The sequence below is a fragment of the Sapajus apella genome, unplaced genomic scaffold (assembly GCF_009761245.1).
Source record: "Sapajus apella isolate SASKATOON/1434 unplaced genomic scaffold, GSC_monkey_1.0 scaffold41, whole genome shotgun sequence".
In the NCBI taxonomy this organism is placed as follows: Eukaryota; Metazoa; Chordata; class Mammalia; order Primates; family Cebidae; genus Sapajus; species Sapajus apella.
The window spans coordinates 19,807,602-19,831,393 of NW_022436981.1; the positions used below are offsets into that span (position 1 = coordinate 19,807,602).

General features: G+C 37.0%; 1 protein-coding gene across 3 annotated transcripts in view; it reads right to left on the minus strand.

Annotated features, from left to right (window-relative positions):
• EYS (eyes shut homolog) overlaps positions 1–23,792 on the minus strand; it is a 377,690-nt gene that overhangs the window by 325,479 nt on the left and 28,419 nt on the right. The window contains exon 1 of one of the 3 annotated variants that reach the window (XM_032299848.1): positions 13,417–13,531. The exons of the other annotated variants lie outside the window; for them this stretch is intronic. The gene's annotated coding sequence lies outside the window, so the exon portion shown is untranslated. Of the gene's footprint in view, positions 1–13,416; positions 13,532–23,792 lie in introns of those variants that run through there. 3 annotated transcript variants of the gene reach the window in all.

A 23,792-nucleotide genomic window follows, 5' to 3' on the forward strand; every position in this document is an offset into this window, starting at 1 on the left:
AGTTGAATGTTCCTCATTTCTATTAACAAATTAATGCATTTTGGAAGTGTGAATATTAGAATAAAATTCAAAATCAACACCTAATAAAATTTTTCAGAGCCTGGACTCTACCACTAGACAACATATGGATGTAAGAAGTCTGCACTTGTACTTCCTAATTCTATAAAGATAAAATATATATTAAATTTTCTTTTTTTCTGTAGTATAAAGGGCTCCCTTGGTGCATGTGAGTATATTATTCACACTCTATTATATTCCAAATTTAGTTTTATACTACAGGTTAGCTTATCAACTGCCATTCTCATTTTCCATTGAAAGGTCAGTGTTGCTGTTTGTGTGGTTTTTGAGCAGATGAAATATGTTACAAATGCACTAGTTATTCCTTAATAACTTATTATGCTACTTGGATGACTATAAGAATGTAATATATAACACTAGGTAAGTTATATTTTCTCAAGTAGAAACAAAGAATTGAAAAACTAGAAGATTATCTTATGATACCTAGTTTAACTTCCATGTCCTATAAGTGAAGAAATTGAGTTCGAGATAAGTTAAATAATTTGCCCCGAATTTCAGAGTATAGTAATAAATAGGGATAAATTGATGACCATAATTGAGGGCCCTTGAATTCATGTTCCATGTGGCTTGTGTAACAAAATGAAAGCCTCAGTGGTACAAAGAAAATATGTCTATCTACAGAAAGTCATTAAATAGTATGCTAATAGTAAATGGGAAGTCGAAAAGTTCGGCTCATCTAAACATACTATACAATGTATTTCTCCTGCTTCCCCAATGTGATCACTGCATTGTTAGGACTGTGTTTTCTATGAACTATCCATAGTAAGCTTTATTTTTCTGACTTTTGTATATCTAATCCTTTCTCACTTAGATCTTCTAGTAATTCACAACCAAGTTCACTTTCCTCTCATCACTTGTCTCAGCAGGGTTAGGCTACAAAAGTAACTACCTTCCTGCGGTGTGTTATATTTCATTTTGTAATTATATGAAAAGACACTTTAAAAAAGAGGAAAGAAAAGCTCAGTGTATTTTACAGAACACATTTTGTGCCAAGTCTGAAGTGCCACATAGTTGTGAATACCAGAGAGTTTTCAAAGCATTTTCATTTTATTTCACATTATTTCATTTAATTCTCCCACTAATCTGTAGAGGCAGGCGAGGCAGGTTTTAATGTCTCCATTTTATGGATGAGAAAACTTGGCATTGGGAGAATAAGTGACTTGCCCAAGTTCACAATGGTATTAAGTGGTGAAGCTGAACCAGAATCTACAATTTCTGTCCATTATTCAGCGCTTCTCCCTCTAGCGTTTATGAAGATAATCAGCCTTACTCAATAGTAACTTCCTAGCACATACATATTATAATTATAATTATAAAATACATGCCCTCAAAGCCACACACTGGCCCTTTTCCCATTTCTCACACTCCTGTAGAGCAGGGTTCAGCAAACTAAAACCCACAGATCAAATTGGAGTCCTTCCTATTTCTGTAAATAAAGTTTATTAAAGCACAGCCACACTCATTCATTTACATATTGTCTATGGCTGTTTTCCTGCTACAATGGCAGAGTTGAGTAGCTAGGACAAAGGTCACATAGTCCAAAGTCTCAGCACTGTTTGACCTTTGCCTTGAATGTATGCGAACCCCTGCTTTAGAATATGAAACACTAAAGTACATTTCCAGACTCTTGCAGCTATTCTTTCAGAAACTACAGAAATCTCTGGGTAACCTTTCCAGGAAACGTTTTTAAAAGAAACTGACTTAACTGGCTTGACTCTTCTTTTCTTTGCCCCTTTTCTATACTTGCTTCTTCCTATCTGTATTGTGAAAACACCTGGGATTGCTGGGATTGCAGTCGTTACTTTGTATCCATGAAGAGGCAAACATAAGGACAAATGATGATGGATGAAAAGAAAAAAGATTCAGAGTGCCTAATTACATTTCTGAGCAACTTCTTCAGCCCTGGACTTTGTGGATCTATAAAGAATTCTCCAAATATTAAATACATTTTTAGTAGCGTTACTTGTTTCTAATTAAAAAATATACATATAATGGATACATTCAAATGTCCTACCATCTACTGAGTCATAACAAGTGTGGTAGCTTCCATATTAAGACCACTAAATATTAAATCACTTTAGGATTCAACATTTTACTCTTTTATCTACACCCACTCCCTTAAAAAAGTTATATAATCTCATGAATATACACTGTGTTTATGTGATGATTAATCTTAAATCTATCACAAGGCCAGTCATCTATTTGGTTAGCTACTCAGGAATTCTACATGGAAGTTTATCAGCATTTCGAACTTGACATCTGCAAAACCTAGTCCTTTTGAAGATTTCCCCATTCTAGTTAATAATAATTTAATGTTTCAAGTCTTAAGCCAACAACTGTGGAGTCATCCTTGATTTCTCCCTGTCACCTACATTCCATATTTTAGCAAATCCAGTTGTAACCTCTCAACATATCCAAAATTTCAGCAGTTCTCAGTACCTCCTACTCTACCACCCTTATCCAAGCCACCATAATTTTTGCATAGATTACTCTTCCCTTTGCTTCTGAAACTGCCTTTGCAAATTATATCAGTGAGAAAATTATGACAGTAAAAGAGATCTGATTTAACCCACACTCCATCTTGCCTTTCTCTTAATTGTTCCTGGGCTTAGGTTAAGCTAACTTTAGAAGACATTTCGTTTATAATTTAAATGATGATAGGCCTCCCCCAAAACTCAGCCACCTTTGGAAAGCTAATGAAAGGTTATCAGGCTAGGAGGAGCTAACATGTACACTGGTCACTAGACATACAACTTCACTACTGTAGATCAGCCTTTCGAGTTATCTTTTTGGGTGTTTTGTAAGCCTGACCCCCACGGCTCCACCTGATTGTTCCTGTGGCTCCACCTGGGAGTGACTGAGCTCAAGAGGACAGCTTCCATCCCCTATGATTTCATATCTGCCCCAACCAGTTAGCAGCAATCACCCATTATCTGGCTTTTGGATTGAGTTCCTATTGAAACTAAGCACCCGTTACCCGCTCCCCTCCCCACCACTGCCTTTGAAAAACCCATAACCTATGAGCCTGAGATGAAATTGGTTTGAGTAATAACTCTGTTACCCATGTGGTACAGCTGGCCTTGCATCACTTAAACTGTTTCTTTACTGCAATGCTATGGTCTTTATTCATGCAGCAGTCAGGAAGAAACTGTCGGTTGCTTGTTTATGAAACCACCATTTACAGGTGAAAATAAAATTTTCACTATTTATAAGTGAAAAGTAAGCAATTAAATTTATTGGCTTGTTAGGGACTCACCATCACACCTGCTTGTGATTTTTCAGCCCAACACCAGTGTGACAAACCTGGAGATGAGCTCTCACAGCTACATATTTAACTAAAGGCCATCTAAGACAACTTTAAACTGGTCTGGTGGGTATTCTAGAAGCTACCAACACCTTCCTTCTCCTGATTCATTCAGCTCCTTTGGGGGTCTTGATTAACTCTCCCTAAACACTAGGAAGCATCTTGGTTCAGGAGGTCTCTCCTTAACTGGGGAGATCTTAAGCAGATTTATCAGATGGAGAATAGGAAGATAATTTAGAAGAATACTCTTGGAAATTCTTGGTTAAGTCCTTGGTTTGAAAGCCCTCCCCCCCCCCTTTTTTTTTTAATCTTTGTGGTGTGTGTTTTTACATGTGGAATGGATCTCTGAAAGAATTACTGATGAAGTTCAATAGGCCTAACTCAGAGAAACCTTATGTCTGTTTTGTTATGTATATTTTGTTCAGCTGGAATGGAGAATATTAATTTGGTTCCCGCAAGCTGTCCATTGGGTGGTAAAATAAAAAATTAAAAGGTTTTTCCTATGGTTTTATGAAACAGAATAAAGTGATTTTCCTTCGTATTGAAGCTTTGGCCCCAAAGCTATGGTAAGACAAATAGGATCACCAGAGCTGCTCAGGGAAAGGGAATCCATAAACCTGGCATGCTGGCAAAAGGGTTAGAATTTTTTATCAGTCAGGCTTCTGGTCTCTCTCTCCCTGTACAAACCAGTTGAATAAGTGGTAAAATTTGCTGTCTTCTCTGCAAGGTTTTGATTAATAGAAAAAAGGATTTGTGAGGCTCATCTTAGGCTGTAGCAAATTTGATGTACTTTGTGCTATGAATTTGTATTTTTGTGTTGTTCTGTCATAAAGAGGGGTAACACAGTATGAAATGTGGCTTTAGGATCTCTATAAGTCTGCTATTCAATCCATCTTGGCAGACTGATCGGTTACAAACTTTGCTGCAGGTCTCAAATGAAAACCGAATGAGGGTACCCTCTCATCTTGCTTTATGCCCTTGAGAACATGACTTCGTGACCATGAGAGGGTATGATCTCTTGGCCTCCACCATCCAGAAGGCAGAAATTTTGGAGCTCATGTCAGGAGGCCAGTTGAAAGGAATGGGAGTCTGAGAGGAGTCAGCACAGTCTTCATCCCAAACATATCAAGCTCTTCGGTAAGTATTGCCCTTATGGGGTTTTTGTCATCTTCTGCTATCTTAAGCCCATTTCTGGTAGTAAATTCTTGGGGATCATAGAGATACCTCCTCTATCTCCTTTCTGGAAATACCTTATGCTTATATGGTAAAAACCTGGGAAATACCTATGCTTTTATGGTAAAAACCTGGAAAACGCTATGTAGACTTTTACAGGCTTTAGGATTGCGTCACTGTTGGACTAAGTACAGCAGTGAAAGAAGAGGGATTTTAGAACTCTCTTATTCTTAACAATTAAAAAAGGTTGAATTAAAAGAGGGATGCATAATAATAACATGGCTGGACTCAGAAGGTTCTCTTGAGCAGGGTAAATCCTTTGCAAGCTTGAAATGCTCTAGACTCCTTCTGGGAAGGGAATTGCAGCCACTGTATTCTACAGGTCAGTTGCTAAGGCTGTCCTTTCACAATGGTGGCCTGGATTCGATTCCCAACTTTGGAAGTGATCTTTTGTGGACTGATACTTTTGGGACTTTTGCCATTTCTTGTTTCTTTTTCCTTTCATGAACAGCTTCTGATTTTGGAACTACCTCTGGGGAGATTCTAGATGTTGAAAAAAATTGCTTATTATCTCTTTGAAGATATTCTGTGCATCTGTGGTTAAGTCGTAGCATTAGTTAAGGCTTATTTATTTCACCTAGGATGTTACCTTTACAGATATTGTTCTAAAGGCCCCGCTTTCCCTGTACAAGCTTTTCAGTTAATGAAATTCTGTCTTGATTCTCAGCTTTCTCCTGCTTATTCCTCTTTTCTCTTATAACTAATCTTTTTTTTATCACACTACCAGATGTGTTTCTGTCTGTTTCTATATGTGTTGTATGTGATGTTTATATGAAAGAGCTGTAATCAATTGGCTTAAAGAAAAATAACTCAAAACATGTTGTCAGAAAAAATTAGAAACTTTCATGCCTGTAAGTCATGTGACTCTAATAATCTTTTTTTTTTTTAACTTTTTAAGTTTCTTTTTTTTTTTAAATTGCATTTTAGGTTTTGGGGTACATGTGAAGAATATGCAAGGTTCTTGCATAGGTACACACATGGCAGTGTGATTTGCTGCCTTCCTCCCCATCACCTATATCTGGCATTTCTCCCCATGCTATCTCTCCCCAACTCCCCACCCCCTGCAGTCCCTCTCCTATTTCCCCCTGACAGACCCCAGGGTGTCATGCTCCCCTCCCTGTGTCTATGTGTTCTCATTGTTCAACACCCACCTATGAATGAGAACATGTGGTGTTTGATTTTCTGTTCTTGTGTCAGTTTGCTGGGAATGATGGTTTCCAGGTTCATCCATGTCCCTACAAAGGACACGAACTCATCGTTTTTGATGGCTGCATAATATTCCATGGTGTATATGTGCCACATTTTCCCTGTCTAGTCTATCATCGATGGGCATTTGGGTTGGTTCCAGGTCTTTGCTATTGTAAAGATAGTTTAAAGATTATTGGTAAAGTAAAATAAAAATGTCTTCAACATTTAGACATTTCGTCGAAACAGGCAGGTTGAATACTGTTTTTGCTATATTTTTTTAAGGCCATAAACTACTTCTATCACTTTTTGCTAATTGTTTGATTTGTCTGTTGTTCAGTCGTATATTCTAGGTAAGGTCTGGGGACATGTAGAGTTAGCCAGATATGCTAAACTAGATTGAGAAGAGTCAGACATCACAATTCTATTCTTGTTCTGGGTTCTGCAATTTGATACATGATCAAAATTGCTTACTTACAAGGTTCCTCACCCAAAATAAAAGTTGCTGAAAGTTAACATTGTAACATGTACTTGAGACTACTGAAGAAACAGTTTTACCTACAAGGCGTGTAAAGAAAGTAATATTACTACTAATGTCAAGGTAAAACTTGACTTTCTCTTTTGAACAAGACTTTTGTGTAATATTCAAAGATAATAAAAGATTTTTGTTTACTCTTTGAATACATGACAGGAAAAAAAGGAGAGCAGAGAAAGGTGACAGATTCAGTTTGCATCACGCTGTCTTTATTGGACCCTGTTTGGAAAGCTGAGTCTCCCCTCTATCAATACATAAAGTAACCTGAGATTTTATTTTGTAATATAAAGTGTTGAAAACTTTGATATTTGACAAATTTTCCAAAGTAAAATATTAAATTAAGCTTTTTAAAAAAACACATCTGGTTAGTCTTTTAGATATTAGATATCCTAAAGTCCAAAAGAGACATATTTGGCTTATTTGGTATATTAAAATCACACAGGAAGCAATGTAGAGTATAAAATAGTGTTTGACTTCCTTTGGGCTGTACTTCTATAAATATGTTATTGGTGTGTGTTCTAAAATTGCATGAGATTTCTGTAATTCTGATATGTCTCAATACATGTTATCAGTAATAATTATAATTGTTATATTAAATTATTGTGTGCCACAGAGATGACCATACTTTAATCATTGCTGTTCTCAGAGTTTGTCATACACAGTTGTTTTACTTTTGTCCTTTCCAAGAGACACGTTTATAATCAGCTTTAGGACTCTGACAGGTCCTTTGAAGGCAGGTTTCTGATGACTTTGAAGATTGCAATGTTAGAACAGAATTAAAAAAAAAAAAACCTCCCAGGACTCTCATGGGGAACTGAAAAATTTATAAATATCAAGCAGAACAGGAGTTAATTACCTGGATTGAAAGCATGAAAAGCCAATAAAATCCTTTTACGACTTTTTGTTTGAAACATTGCTAATTTTTGTGTTTGTTTTTCAGGGTCCAGAAAACCTTTACTCTTTTGAGCTCTTTACCACCTTAAAAAAATGGGTAAAATACATTTCTGTGAGCAAAATATGGAGCATATTTCTTTCTCTCTGATTTCTCCAGATTTTGAAATCTATTTGTAAGTATACTTAATTTATGACAGTATAGTTATTTGCATAAATTCATTAAGAATTTGCTTTCTTTTGTAACAAGATACCATTGGAAACACTAGTTAACTTTACCTAGGCTTTGACTGGAGTGGCATACTATCAGACTGCTTTAAGGAATGAAAGTTGATTTATGGAGCCAATGTAAGGAATGTAACTTTCTGACAGGCCTATGAACCCTAAGTATCTTGAGACCTCAAGGTGAGGAACACACCCAATTTATACAAATATTTGTAAGCATAATTAAATTCATTGCAGGGCTCATTGCTTTAAAAAGTCTAATCTGAGATTCCTTTAAGTTCCAGCAAAGCCATTTTTAAAAGTAGCTTACATGTCAAATACTTTTTTTTATGACTTCAAGCAAATATTCAGGTCAGGTATAATAAGACTAACACTTATTTTGCAAGTAAGTTTGTCCTACTATGATTTGCCTTAGTAAAACCAGGGACTAAAGGGAGAAAAATTATGTTTCAGAAAAATACTATAATAAATCTTTTGTTAGATTCTAGTCTTGTTCGTTGTTTTACAGTTTTCATTATTTTCTGAAATTTGAACTGAATTCTGAATTCTGTCTGGGCTACAAGTTCCAAACTAATGCTTTTAAATTTTTCTTTCATTTTTTTCTGACATGGACTCAATGAAATTGCTACTACCTATTTCCTGAGCCCTGCAAGCTGAAGTTTATTCCTTGTTATACAGGTGAGAATATATCAGATTGCCAGTTCCTTTCTTTTCTGTAACTAAAGGTTCTTTGAGTCTAACATCTGGATACATTGTGCCCAACATTAAAGTTCATTTTTCTTCTGTCTCTATAGAAATGCCTCTTATTAAAAATCAATTTGCCTTCATCACAGACAGAAGCCTAAACCATGTGAGATGCCATACCCTGATACGGGAAATGGCTCTTTAACTGAACTGATCTAGTTTCAGGACTAGTCTTCAGTTCATTTAAGTGCTGTGCTAAAACTGTTGGTGAGAATATTAACATCTTTGTCAAATTAGCCTAGGAACACTAACAGGGTGCTCCCTGAGTACATGCAGACAGCTGCAAAGTGGTTTTATTTTTATTTCCCTTGTGAATAACCCACCTCATCCCACGACTATGCATTTTGCCAGCAGGAAGAAGCTAGAATGATCATCAGCCTTTTTCCATCACTATAGCCAATACCTTAAGAGTAAGGTGCTATGGAATCCAAAGCCGGGATTAAAACTACCCTTGCAAATTATATCAGTGAGAAAATTATGACAGTAAAAGAGATCTGATTTAACCCACCCCAACTCTTGTCTTTCCCTTCATCATTCCTGAGCTTAGGCTAAGCTAACTTTGAGAGACATTTAGTTTAGTTTAATTTTATTTTATTGTTTTTGTAGAGCTGAGGTCTCTCTCTATTGCCCAGGCTTGTGTCAGACTGCTGGATATAAGCAATCCTCCCACCTTGGCTTTCCAAAGTGTTAGGATTACAGGCATGAGCCACTGCAACCAGCCAATATGACATTTAGTTTTAAATGATAATAGGCCTCCCTAAAATCTCAACCACCTTTGTAAATCTAATGAAATATCATCAGGCTAGGGGGAGGAGCTAAGGTGTGATCTGATCACAAGATATGCAGCATCACGACTGCCCTTTTGTGATATTTTTTTCAGGTTTTTTGCCTCCCCAAACATGGACCTGATTGCTCCTGTGGCTCCACATGAGAGTGACTCGGCTTAAGAGGATAGCTTTCACAGATAGTGTGGTGATTCCTCAAGGATCTAGAAATAGAAATTCCATTTGACCCAGCAATCTCATTACTGGGTTTATACCCAAAGGATTATAAATCATTCTATTATAAAGATACAGGCACACCTATGTTGACTGTGGCGCTGTTCATGATAGCAAAGACCTGGAACCAACCCAAATGCCCATGAATGATAGACTGGACAAAGAAAATGTGGCACATCTACACCATGGAATACTATGCAGCCATAAAAAATGACGAGTTCATGTCCTTTGTAGGAACATGGATGAATCTAGAAACCATCATTCTCAGCAAACTGACACAAGAAGAGAACCAAACACCACGTTTTCACTCATAGGTGGGTGATGAACAATGAGAACATTTGGACACAGGGAAGGGAACAACACTCAATGGGCTAGGTGGATAGGGGGAGAGAAGGGGAGGGGAGGGACAGTTGGGGACAGGGTGGATAGGGAGAAAAACACCAGGAGAAATGCCTGATGTAGGCGACAGGTGGCCGGGGGAGGGGAGGATATGGCATGTACGTACTTAAGCAACAATCCTGCGGGAAGCAGGATGTGCACAGGTACCCCAGAGCCCAAAGTACAATAAAATAATAATAATAATAAACAGAAAAAAAGAAAAATAATAGCCTAGTGTGCTGGAGTGCACCGGTAATTCCAGCTACTCAGGAGGTTAAAGAGCGAGGATCTCTTAAATCCAGGAAGTCAAGGCTGCAGTGAGCCACCCTCCAGTCTGGGCAACAGAGCAAGACTGTCTCAAAAACTAAATATTAAAATAAAAAAAATAAAATAGCCAAAATCCGCATTCCTGACAACACCAAATGCTGGCAAGCATGTGGAGCAACAGGAACTCTCTTTCATTGCTACTGCGAATACAAAATGGCACAGCTACTTGGGAATACCCTTTAGCAACTTCTTACAAAACTAAACATACCTTCACCATGCAATCCAACAGTCACACTCCTTGTTACTTATCCAAACAAACTGAAAATGTACATCCACACAAAAACCTGCACATGGATGTTTACAGCAACTTTATTCATAATTGTCAAAACTTGGAGGCAACCAAGATGTCCTTAGGTAGGGAGATGGATAAACAAACTGTAGGACATCCAGGTAATGTATCATTCAGCACTAAAAAGAAATGAGCTCTCAAGCCATAAGGAGACATGGAGGAAATCTGAATACACATTACTAAGTGAAAGATGCCAATCTGGAAAAAATAAAGTATATTACAGAAAGAGAAATTCCCTTTTCCATTGGTACTTCCATTCTCCAATCTTCCATGCTTTATTTAAAATATATACTATAATATACACTAAATAATTTACTTTTTCTCTTTAGCTCTTATGTCATCTATAATACTATATACTTTATATTTATCTATTTATTTATTTTTATTATTATTATTTGAGGCAGGATCTCAATTCTGTTACCCAGGCTACAGTGCAGTGGTGTAATCTCAACTTTCCAGGTTCAAGCAATCCTCTTACCCTCAGCTTCCTGAAGAGCTGGGACTACAAGTGTATACCACCACAATTGGACATGTTTCTTTTTTAAAAAATTTCATAGAGACGGAGTACCCCTGGTATTGTGCAGGCTGGTCTTTAAGTCCTGGGCTCAAGTGATCTTCCACCTCTGCCTCCAAAAGTGGTAAGACTAAAGGCATGAGCCACCATACCTGGTCACATTTATTTATTAACTTATTTACTATATATCTTCCTGAGTTTAAGATTCATAAAGGCAGTAATTTTGTTTTATTTGTAGAGAGCCACAAGATTTTGTAGTAAGTTTCTGGTGAAGAATTTAATATCCATTTTCTCATTTAATCCTCACATTAATGAGGTAGTTATTTCATCCACTGATAAAAGGAAAAAAATGAAATTTGTTATATTCAATATAATTGGCATTAGTCATATTGCTAGTGAGTAGTGATGGAAGTGCCACGAGTGTGGAGCAGCTGCTGTCTGGACACTGACTGCAGGTGGGGGGCATGACTGGGGATGCGTGCTCTGCAGAACTGGTGGGAGCCAGGAGCAGGTGAGAGCCTCGCCGGCTCCCCCCCACCCCCAAGTTGACTGGGCAGAAGCCCGTGCTCCCTGGCACAGCTGCAGCCGCCCAGCTGTGGCTCTGGATTCAGCATCGCTGCACTCATGGGGGCCTAGGAAGCTCCTTGCCACCACAGGCTTGAAAGTACCTGCTCCTGCTCTCTGGCCTCTCCCCAGTTCAGCACCTGCCCTGAGGTGGAGCAAAGTTGTGACCAAGCCTGGGTGCTGTTGCACCTCAACCAAGTGTGCATGTACCTGGGCAGCACTGACACACCAGCCCCCTGCTGCATCAGCCTCCTCCAGACTTTGGGCACCAACAAGCACAGGAAGGAGGCTGAGGGGCCTCTGAGAGCAGCTCAGCATGGGCCCGTGGCACCCCTCAGCATAAACAGCCTGGGCACTATGGATGGCATGTTGATAGTGGAAGGAGGCAGACAGGCCCTTGGGTGGAAAGAGGTTCTTCCCAGGTAAAGCCCCACCTTCAAGGCATAGATGGCCTGAAGCCTGGGGGCCAGGCTGACAGTTCCAGCTGGAGTCTGCTGCCCAGAGTGAGGACTTATGGTGCTAATTTTGGGTCTGCCTATGGCCGTCCATGGACCAATGAGCGGTCTCCTCTCTGCTGAGAGCTGGATACTCAGGATGACCTTTCTGCAGAAAGGAGCAACCCACTGGGAGTCTCCTCTGAGCTGTTCTGTTTCTCAGCAAAGCCCCTCTCCACCTTGCTCATCCTCCAGTTGTCCGCATACCTCATTTTTTTTATGATTCAGGACAAGAAGTCAGGACCCACTGAATGGTGGGATCGAAAGAGTCGTTAACACAAACAGGGCTGAAACGCCCCCCTGCCACACCATGTTGTGGGCAATAAAAAGGAGAGAAGAGCTGAAGAAGCCCTTTGGGGACTCCAGACCTAGGGACTCCCGGAGCCAGGGCTGTGACACCCTCTTTGGGGCTCTGTGGTGCCTGGCGTCTCAAAGCTTCTGGGTGCCACTGCATTCCCCTTGTCCAGACACAGAAGCCCACAGTGGAAGCTGCTTGTGGTACATCTGATTCAGCTACAGCCTCACAAAGAGCCGACTTCTGTGCCAGCACCTGGAGCTGCCCACCCCGCTGCAGCAGCCAGCAGGCCTGGCTGTGCACAGTGGCTAGACCCCATGCTCAATTGCTCACATACCCCTTGCTGCCGCTTTGTGTCTGTCTTACCCTGCACAGGTGTGGGATCCTGGCCGGCAGTGCGAGCCAAGCACAGCCTGCCAGGCTGACGGGGCAGAACAAGTCCAGTGGGCCCAGGAATAAGTCAGGTCAAGGCGCCACTGGCCACAGAGGGTTCTGGCTGGAAAAGCAACACCCTAAGGAACTCAAGGCGGTAGTGTTGCCAATATTTTAACTTAGGAATTGTGAAGTCACAGAAGATCCCCTTAATTATGATGCTCTACTATCCTCCTAACTGCTCTGTAGACCAAAGTTCAGACATAGCAAATAATAACATGATTGAAATGGCAAAATACTAGAGCAAGTAGATATCAAGGTACTTCAGAAATATATCCTCTTAGTTGTTAAATCTTAGTTGTCAAAGAATAAATAAGCTTATAATGAAATACAGAGAACAAAAAAAGCTGAGAAGGTATGAGTAATATAATATCAATATGAGAAAATACTACATTTAAAATTGGTTCTGAATAGAAGGAGGAGTAGAGAAAGGAAGAGAAGTAGAACTCTATTAAATAAAGTTTCAGGAAGAATTTTCCAGGTTGAAAAAATAAGAAAAGTTATTCAGGGAAGTAAACAAGGGTCATTTCTAGAAGATATAAAAACCTGTGTATGTCTAGCTATTAACTCAAATAAATTTATTAAAGTCTTTCATCTAGAGATAATGGATTAATTAAATGCTTCTCTTTCTCTTCTCAAGGCCCTAATAATGTTATAACAAAGTGACACCAATAATGTGAAAACCCCTAGAACTGTAACAACAAAAGCTGAGATATTTTAGCACATTGTTAGCATATCTAAAGTGAGTTTAAGAGGTAGGAACCATTTAGTAGAGCTAAAGACAATAAAACCTGAAATTCTCTAGAGTGGGATATTAATCAATGGTGAAAGACAGAATAAGGAAGCAAAAATTGCCATGGAAAGCAGGGAATAAGGCAAAATTATTAAAACACAGATTCTGTTTTTTTCCCTGATGATTCTTATCCTTACCTCAAGTAGACAGGTTCACTTGCTGTTTGAGATCAGTGTTTTATTTGCTAAATAAATATGGAGCAGAGGATTCAGACTTGACTACCCAGGTGTAAGACAGCAGTGAGAAATGAAGCTGGAAGAAATTTTTTATGGTTCCTTATCATCATCTCTAATCTCTCCCACAACTTCTGGAGGGATATAGTCCCCTCCTTTCTAATGAGCCAGTATCCTGTCTTTAGGATAGGATAGGCCTGCATTTATTGTCTGTGTAATTAATGAGAGAAATAACAAGGTGTTAATTAACTTTCAAAATGGGCAGTATAGCTGTAAGAAACCCTTTGAAAGCAATTGACATATAAAAATTCTACAAATAAAAGTAAGTGTTAAGTTCAAATACTATAATAGTACATTATTTATAGAATAATGTTTTTCCCACTCCATTTTTGTTTTTAATATGAACCCAAATGCCACACTGGAAAGAAACGTTAGGAAAGAGTCAGCAGTAATTCGGTGGGTCCATAAAAGGGCTTCAACATGTCAGGAAGCCTCTAAAATTCTATGTAGGGTCATATTTGTGTTTTCATTGTAATGGTTTTCATGAGAGTATCTCTAAATGAATTTCAAAAATAATTCTTGAATAAAAAGTATTTTTTTTTAGGAAAGTTTTTAATAACATAGACTCTCCGTGAAATACATATATGTCTTCAATTGCTGTTGAAAGCAAGATCAGCTACTCCTCTGTCTGAAAAGTATTTTACTTCATCTTCATTCTTGAAGGATATTTTCAAGGAATGTAGAATTCCAGGTTGGGAGCTTTGCTGTTATGGTTCTTTCTGTGTTGTTTTGGGTTTTTTTTTTTTTTAGCATGTTGAGAATATCATTTTACTGCTGTCTGACTTTTATTGCTGCTATTGACAAGTCACCTTTCAACTTAATATTTTCCCTTGGGCTATTTTTAAGATTTTTTTTTACTGTATATTTGATGAGGTACAGTTTCATTATAATGTTTCCAGTTGTTTCTTTTTTCCTAAAATTACTTAGAATCCTTGACTCTATGGATTTCTGTCATTGACCATTTCTGTAAAATTATCAGCCACATTTTTTTCAAAATTTGTTATCTGCACCCTATTTCATTTTTTCTCCTCCTGGGAGTTCAGTTGAAATAATATTACATTTTCTCACTCTATCCTGTATATAATTTAATCTCTTTTTATATTTTCCTTTTATTTATTTGTCTACCATGCTTGTGGCGTTTTTTACAGTATAAACTTAGCTTAGCTAGAAATATGTTTTCCATATGTGCTTCGCTATATGCTTCCAGGATATAGTGGGTCAAAATAGAAATTTGTACGTGATTTCAAAAGTGAAGAGGAAGCAACAGCCATAAACTCTGTTGGTTGTTTTGGTGTTAAGATGTGAGAACCAAATGCAGCAATTCTCAGAGAAGCAAATTTGAAATTAACCATACTCTCCCCAACCCTTCATTTGTAATATTGACCTGCCAGCCCTGTTGACCAAGAGTGACCTCAGGCCCCTCCATCTCAGATGGAAAGGCAACACCCTGACACAGACATCTCCACCAGCTCTCCTTAATGATCTCATTCTGCAAGTCAACCATGCCTGGTTTGTGAGATTCTCCAGCAAGTTCTAATTTGTCCACTCATACCGGTTCTTCAGAGACAAGGGTAGCAAATTTTTCTGACCATCTAACTCACCAATTCCGACCCTTACTTACCCAGTGTCTTGTGAAGTTGTCTAAGGTTATAGTACTATAATGAATGCCCTATTCTGTATTACTTACAGTGTTAGTACTCACTTAGTTGAACTTTATACTATGTACCATTTCACTACACTCTTTTTAAGAAGACTTACTTTCCATTCTTGTGTATAATTATCTATGAGGACTATGCACAGAATTTTTTATTTATTAAATTTTGGAGTTCTATATGTTCTTTATATCCTTTTTCACATCTGTAACATCACATTTTATTTGCCTGTTTTTGTTGATATCCATAACTTTTGTCTTTGATTTCTTGAACTTAAGAAGCTTAATCGTTTCTGCCCTGACTTCTTGGGCTCTAATGGTCTCTCTGGCCTGGAATTAGTCATCTCACAGAATAATCCATGGACAGATTTAGAAAAAACTGAGCTCAAACCACAGCTTGGACCAATTCCTACATAATAAAAAAGTTCTCCCTGTTTAACATCACATGAGAATATAAAATCCTTATGAAAAATACACTTGTTTATTTTATCCATAACTGAATGTATAGGGCCTAGAAGAGTTCTGAGTATCTGGGAGGTTCTCAATAAATATTTGTTGAATAAAACAATGGCCAAAAAAGGCTAGAATTATTTTGTGCTCTGACTGATGATTTCAATCTGGGTCTATTTCTTTTGTTGCTTGTGTTTCTATGGGTACATGCTTTTGGTGTGTTTTTACTTTATGTCACTAGCTGGCTATCCTTGATGGAGCTAAGCATTACACATAATTAATTGTGTAATTAAGCATAATTATGCATTGCATAATTATTTCTAGGAATAATTGGAGGACTGAGATGAAAGAAAGCCTTCATCCAGATAGGATTTGTTTGTTCAGTCAATGAGGGCCTTATTTGTCCTTGGTCACATTCAACAATTTGAATACCTTAGACTACTGAAGGCTCTAAGCTTTTAAAATTAGGTTATAATTCTTAAGGAAAGTGAAACATTTTTTTTCTTCACTTTTTCCCAAAGGTATATTTATTAGGTAGCAACTTATTATGGGACATTTACCCATTAGACTCTTCCTTTTGTATATCGTCTAGATTTTGTTCTATATTTTTTAAGTATAGATATGTCAAAATTAAGTTTCTGTAATTAACAAATACTTCTATTGGTTCCAGTTTTCCCTTTAATTTCAGTCTAATAATTATTTCTTTTCTTACAAGATCTGCAGTGATTTTAAGCAGATATTTTAAAATATATTTTATGTCAATTTTTAGAAGTTTTTAATAGAAGTGTTTGTACAAACAACCTGCCCTGCCAGTATGGGAAACACTTAGCCTCCAGAAAATAATTTTAAGAATAATTTAGAGAGTTTTTATTAAGACTGCAGATAGGAGGCAAGACTAGCTTGCAGCTCCTGCTTAGACAGACAGAGCAATTTGTGAAGACTCACACTGTAAACTTACGCTTCAAAAACTACCATAGGAACATACCAGGAAAGATGAGAGAATTCTCTGACTTTTTGAAGGAATTGGATTGCTACTGCAGGCTCCCTTCATGTCAAAAAATTGTAAGTCTAGCTGCTTTCTCAGCAAGGAGGCTGGTGGTCTGGGGCAAATTCTCAGCCCTGGTCACCAGCTGCCTAAAAATAGACTCAGTGCTGTTGGAGGGAAACAGTGGGAGTAAGACTGGCCTTTAGGACCATGGGCTGTGTGGGAGCAGGGGGAGGCCTGTGACTGCTGACTTTCCCCCACTTCCCTGTTGACCTGTATGACTCAGCAGAGGCAGCTATAATCCCCCTAAGAATATAACTCCATTGGCCTGGGAACCACTCTTGCATTCTCCAAAGCAGCTGTAGCAATCCCCACCAATAGGCATGCTTATCTCTGCTACCACTTGGTGGTCTTTCTCTAACCATTGTGGTTGCAATGACAAAGGACATAATCTCTTCTGAGCTCTATGGCCCTGCCCACTGGCTGAGAAACCTGAATACTTAACCAGTCATTACAAAGGCAAGTTTGTATCCTCCCTATTGTACCACAGCTGATGTGCTCTTGAAAGCACCACCTTCTGCCTGGAGGCCAACCAACATAAAACCAGTGCACAAAATAAAAATAAAACCAAGGACCCTCACAGAGTGCACTTCACTCCCCTACTATCTCTACCAGAGTATGTACTGGTATCCATAGCTGAAAGATCTGAAGATGAATCACATCAGAGGATTCCCCAGTACAGAGCTCAGTACTGCTGCTTGGTGGCTAGATCCAAAAGAGCAAAGACAATCACTGCAGTTTGGGTCTCAGGAAGCCCCATCCCTAGGGGAAGGGGGAGAATACCACACCAAGGAAGCACCCTGTGGGACCAAAAAAAATCTGAACAACAGCTTTTGAGTCGCACATCTTCCCTCTGACATAGTCACCTAATGAGAAGAAAATAGAAAAACAGTTCTGATAACGTGACAAAACAAGGTTTTTTAACACACCCAAAAGATTACACCAGCTCACTAGCAATGGATCCAAACCAAGATGAAATTTTCAAACTGCCAGAAAAAAATTCAGAAGTTTGATTATTAAACTAATCAATAAGTGAAATAATTATTTCACTTCAGAGTAAAGTGAAGTCGAACTTGAGATAAAAAACATAATGCAGGTTACCATATAAAAAAGTCTTCAGTGGAATAGACAGCATAAATAAAAAACAATCACAACTTCTAGAAATCAAGGATACACTTAGAGAAATGCAATGTATATTGGCAAGTCTCAGCAATAGAATAGAGCAAGCAAGAGAAAGAACTTCAGAGCCTGAAGACAAGGCTTTCAAATTAACCCAATCCATCAAAGACAAAAAAAATTTTTTCAAATGAACAAAGCCTGCAAAAAGTTTGGGACTACGTTAAGCATCCCAACCTAAGAATAACTGGTGGTCCAGAGGAAGAAGAGAAATCTAAAAGTTTGGAAAACATATTTGAGGGAATAATCAAAGTCAACTTCCCCCAGCCTTGCTAGAGATCTAGACATCCAAATACAAAAAGCTCAAAGAACATCTGGGAAATTCATTGCAAAAAGAGCATTGAGTAGGAACATAGTTGTTAGGTTATCTGAAGTTAAGACAAAGGAAATAATCTTAAGAGCTGTGAGGCAAAAGCATCAGGTAACCTATAAAGAAAAACCTATCAGATTGAAAGCAGATTTCTCAGCAGAAACCCTACAAGCTAGAAGGAATTTGGGGGATCCTATTTTTAGCCTCCTTAAACAAAACAATTACCAGCCAAGAATTTTGTATCCAGTGAAATAAGCTTTATAAATGAAGGAAAGATATAGCCTTCAAGACAAACAAAAGCTGACAGATTTTGCCACTACAAAGCCAGTGCTACAAGAACTGCTAAAAGAAGCTATAAGTCCTGAAAAAAATCCTCAAAATATGACAAAATAGAACCTCCTTAAAACAAATCTCACAGGACCTACGTAACAATAACACAATGAAACAAAGAAGGTATTCAGGCAACAAATAGCATGATGAATAGAATAACAGTACCCCACATCTCAACACTAATGTTGAAAACAAACTAATACAAGGACTTTAGTACTCCACTGACAGCACTAGACAGGTTATTAAGATACAAAGTCAACAAAGAATGGACTTAGACTATACCCTACAGCAAATACACTTAATAGATATTTACAGAACATTCTATCAATAACTGCAAAGTATACATTATATTCATCAGCATATGGAACATTCTCCAAGATAAACCATATGATAGGTCACAAATAAGTCTCAGTAAAATTTAAGAAAATCAAACTTATATAAAGTACTCCCTCAGACCACAGTAAAATAAAGCTGGAAATCAACTCCAAAAGAAACCTTCAAAGCCATGCAAATACATGAACATTAAATAAAACTGTCCCTGAATGATTATGGGTCAGCAATAAAGTCAAGATGAAAATGAAAAATATTCTTTAACTAAATGATAATAGTGACAAAACCTATCTAAACCTCTGGAATACAGCAACAGTGGTGCCAAGAGGAAAGTTCATAGGCTTAAATGCCTACATCAAAAAGTCTAAAAGGGCACAAATAGACAATCTAAGGTGATACCTTATGGAACTAGAGAAACAAGAACAATCCAAACCCAAACAGAGCTAAAGAAAATAAATAATGACTGTAAGAGCAGAATTAAATGAAATTGAAACAAACAGAAAAAACTACAAAAGATAAATCAAACAAAAAGCTTGTTTTTTGAAACGATAAATAAAATTGATAAACCATTAGTGAGATTAACAAAGAAACGAAGAGAGAAGGTCCAAGTAAGCTCAATTAGAGATGAAAAAGGACATATTACTATTGATACCACAGAAATACAAATACAAAAGATTATTCAAGTCTACTATGAACATCTTTATGCACATAAAGTAGAAAACCTAGAAGATATGGTTAAATTCTTGAAAATAAACAACCCTCCTAGAATAAACCAGGAAAATATACAAACTCTGAACAGACCAATAACAAACAGCAAGATTGAAACGGTAATAATAATAAAAAAATACCAACTAAAAAAAATATGGGATCACACGGATTCACAGCTGAATTCTATCAGACATTCAAAGAAGAATTCAAACCAATTCTATTGATACTATTCTACAAGGTAAAGAAAGAAGGCATCCTCCCTAAATCATTCTATAAAGCCAGTATCACCCAAATACCGAAACCAGAGAAGGACATAACAACAAAAAGAACAACAAAACAAGGACAAAATACTAGCTAACCAAAGCAAAAGCATTTGAAAAGATAATCTATCACAATCAAGTGGGTTTTACACCAAGAATGGAGGGATAGTTTAATATCTGCAAGTCAATAAATGTGATACACAACATAAATAGAATTAAAAACAAAAGTCACATGATTATATCAATAGATGCAGAAAAAGCAGTTGACAAAAATATAGCATCTTTTATGATTAAAACCATCAACAATATTGGCACAGAAGGGACATACCTTAAGGTAATAAATACCACCTATGACAAACCCACAGCCAACATTATACTGAATGGGGAAAAGTTGAAAGCATTCCTTCTGAGAACTGGAACAAGAGTAGGATGCCCACTTTCACCACTTCTATTCAACATAGTACTTGAAGTCCTAGCCAGACTAATCAAATGAGAAAGATACAGAGTGCATCCAAATCGATAAAGAAGAAGTCAAACTCTTGTTGTCTGCTGATAATATCATATACCTAGAAAACCATAAAGACTCATTTAAAAGCTCCTAGAATGAATAAATGACTCAGCAAAGTTTCAGAATACAAAATTAATGTATTAATTAATTTGGTCACCAACAGCGACCAAGCTGAGAATCAAATTAAGAACTCAACCCTCTTTACAACAACTGCATAAAAATAAAATACTTAGAAAAATACCTAACCAAGAAGGTGAAATATCTCTGCAAGGAAAACTACAAAACAGTACTGAAAGCAATCACAAATGACACAAACAAATGTAAACACATTCCATGCTCATCTCATGGGTAGAATCGATATTGTGAAAATGACCATATGCCAAAAGCCATCTACAAATTAAATGCAATGTTCATTAAAATACCACCATCATTCTTCACAGACCTAGAATAAACAATCTGAAAATTTATACAGAACCAAAAAGAGGCTATATAGCCAAAGCAAGACTAAGCAAAAATAACAAATATGCAGGTATCACATTACCTGATTTCACATTATTCTATAAGATCACAGTCACCGAAACAGCATGGTACAGGTATAAAAATAGGCAAATAGACAAATGGAACAGAATTACAACCCCAAAATAAAGCCAAATAGTTACAGCCAGCTGATCTTCGACAAAGAGAACAAAATGTAAAGTGAGGAAAGGACACCCTATTCAACAAATGATGTTGGGATAATTGGCTAGCCACATGTAGAAGAATGAAGCTGGATACTCATCTCTCACCTTATACAAAATCAACTCAAGATGAAACAAAGCCTTAAATCTAAGACTTGAAACCATAAAGATTCTAGAACATAGCATCAGAGAAACTACTGAAGACATTGGCTTTGCCAAAGAATTTATAACTAAGAACCCAAATGCAAATGCCACAAAAACAAATATATTACAAATAAATGTGACTTAATTAACCAAAAAGCTTTTGCCCAAAAAGAGGAATAATTAGCAGAATTAACAGACAGCCCAGAGAATGGAAGGAAATCTTCACAATCTATACATCCAACAAAGGACTAACATCAAGAATGTACAAAGAACTCAAACAAATCAGCGAGAAATAAAAACAAACAATCTCATCAAATTGTGGGCTAAGGACATGAATAGACAATTCTCAAAACAAGATATACAAATGGCTAGGAAAATTATGGAAAAATGCTCAACATCACTAATTATCAGAAACATGCAAATCAAGTCCACAATGTGCTACTTACTTGTACAAGAATGACCAAAATAAAAAAGAAATAAAACAAATAGATGGTGTGGATGTGGTGAAAACGAAACATTTTTACTCTGTTGGTGGGAATGTGAACTAGTACAACCACTAATGAAAACAGTGTGGAGATTCCTTAAAGAACTAAAAGCAGATTTACCATTTGATCCAGCAATCCCACTACTAGGTGACTACTCAGAGGAAAAGACGTCAGTAAATGAAAAAGATACTTGCACACATATGTTTATAGCAGCAAAATTTGCAATTGCAAAAATATGGAACCAGCCCCAATATCCATCAATCAACAAGTGGATAAAGAAAATGTGATCTATGCAGCCATAAAAAGGAATGAAATGATGCCATTTGTAGCAACCTGGATGGTATTGGATTGGAGACCTGGGAGAAAGGGTGAGAGGGTGGTGAGGAATAAAATAGTACACATTGGGTACATTGTACACTGCTTCGTGATGGGCACCTAAATCTCAGAAATCACTATTAAAGTACTTATTCATGTAACTAGACATCAAACACCTATTGAAACAAAAAGTCAATTTAAAAAAACAAAGAGAGAAAAGGGAAGAAAAAAATAAAATGACCCTCATTCACATTTAACTGAAGTGGATGGCTGAACAATGCACTATTCTACCTAGGTTTTGACACATGTAAGAAAGGGAAAAAAGATTTTACAAAATAACTTAGATAAAAATTGACATTATTTGCAAGACCCAACTATTTTCTATGATTTCCTTTTATTCATAGCAAGAGTTTTGTATGTGTTTGGTTTTGCTCTAAGATTGGATGTGTTTTCAAAGAACTTATCCTATGTGTTTGTGCGTAATCATATAGCGTAGATTCTTTTCTAAAAGTGTGTCCAGTCTTAAAACACACACACCCATGTGCATTTATAACAACTGAAACTAAGAGAAGCTGACTACTAATAATATAATGAACCTTATTGTTTTCTCTTTATCAAATGTCTAATAATCATCAAATATCCATTTAAATTATAAACAAACAAAAGTGATTTCAGAGGTAAGTTTGATGCCAGAAAAGAGGATTGTTTACCAGTATTTGGTAAAACTCGTTTGATCTATGAGATGCTGATACATGCAAACTGAACTCCATTTGTAATTTATTTAAATACCCCATTTTTTTTTATTAGACCATTGATGAGTTCTCTCCTTTCTTCAGATGAGAACTATTTAGATTGTTTTTGGAATGGGTTTTTTTTTTTTATGGATGTGAATAGCATCAATGTAATGATGTGCCATTGAGCCCCATTTTTCTGTCACTAGGGTGGTAAAATGACACAAAGAGTGAACCAAAAGTCACCTGTAGATGACAATGGGTGGATAAAAAAACATTTAATTTACATAGAAAAATAGAGAATGCCAAAAGGATTTAAATTCATGGACAAAATTTTATTAAAAATAAGTTCCAAATGTTAGTTAAATATACACTATTTAAGAATGATTTAAAACTAAAGTTTATTTTAAAATGGGTATATTTTGCAAAAATGGGATGCTTGTGTTTTCAGTGTTTTATCTAAATTATTTAATGGTTTATATAACTTTCTGTGAATGAGGGAAAAGCAGTTATTTTACTCTGAGTATTCTCAGGGTTATCTGAACATTCACATTGCCTACATTACTTTTTCTGAATGAAGGCAGGCAAAATACAGAGAAAACATTGAGTATCTATATCATACAACATATTAAATAGAAAACATTAGCCCTTTGTTACACATCTCTAGGCTGAATAAGGACTCAAACACAGCTCTTCCAACTCAGCACACAATGCTATCTTTGAGGCTTGAAGGTTATGTGGCTATATTCATAACAGATTCTCAGTCTCACAATTAAACTAAAATCTAGGTTTGAAGAGATTAATACTATTTAGCATGCCAGGCTGGGTAATAGCACAGTAGCCACATATTTTTTTTTTTTTCATTTTGATTTTAGACCTGCAGTGTACTGCCAGATCCCAAGTGAGTTGAAAATATTGCAATGATTATTTCAGAATACTTTGTGTGGTTTTACTATTATTTATGTTAAAAGTAAACAGGATTCTCCGTTCAATCATTGACACTGAAAGGCAAAGATGAATGATACATTATTGTCCCTCTGTTCTTGCATTTTGAGACAATTTTTGTTGAAGTTCAAATTTACAAGTTTGGAAAGGATGCTTTCTTCTGGGGAAACAACATACAGCAGTCCAGACTGAAGCTACAAAGACAGCAACAACAG